Genomic DNA, 785 nt, shown 5'->3' with positions numbered 1-785 from the left:
AACATCCTCGATTAGACACTACATCCACACAAAACTTCAACAGGAAACTCGGTAAGATCCGTTAGTGTAATAAAGCAAATCACCACTCTAAGTACTGTTGCAAACCAATTCATATTTTGTTTTTGCATTGTTCCTACTGTAATATAACTTTTTCATGGCTTAATCCACTGATATAAATTGATAGTTTCATCAAAACAAGCAAACTATGCATCAAAAACAGAATATGTCAAAAACAGAATAGTCTGTAGCAATCTGAACATCCACCATACTTCTGGTACCCCAAAAATTCTACCAAAATTAGGAAAAATAAACAAGTTGTATAGCAAGACAGTGCAAAAGGAATCATAACCATTGACGTTCCAGTTAAAATGTAAAATTGCGCACTACAGCCAAAGTTTCTGTCCTGCACCGTACAAACCAACAAGCATTGTAAACATCCTAAAGGCAAACCTTGGCACTTTATTTTTATAATACAATGGAATTATACAAGGGAATAATTATTTTTATTGAAAAGTTTCTGTAATTAAGATTCACAAAGTTCCCATGGGCATGAACAAAGTTCAAGGACGTCCCCCACTTTCACAATGCTCGCCTCTCTCACTTTCACTTCTCTTTTTGAAAAGTTTTGGGTTCCCCTCTTTATTTTTGTTGTTTTAAAACTATATGAAAGCACTCAACAGAAATAAATGACTCTCTAAAACTTCCGGGTTGTCTCCCTGGCAGCGCTTTCTTTAAAGCCATTAAGCTAGGCATTTAGTGCTCAAGTAATGGATCCACCCGGATCC

Source organism: Triticum aestivum, unplaced genomic scaffold (assembly GCF_018294505.1).
Source record: "Triticum aestivum cultivar Chinese Spring unplaced genomic scaffold, IWGSC CS RefSeq v2.1 scaffold1613, whole genome shotgun sequence".
NCBI lineage: Eukaryota > Viridiplantae > Streptophyta > Magnoliopsida > Poales > Poaceae > Triticum > Triticum aestivum.
The sequence above is the reverse complement of the archived record's forward strand: the minus strand, read 5'-3'. Positions refer to the sequence as shown.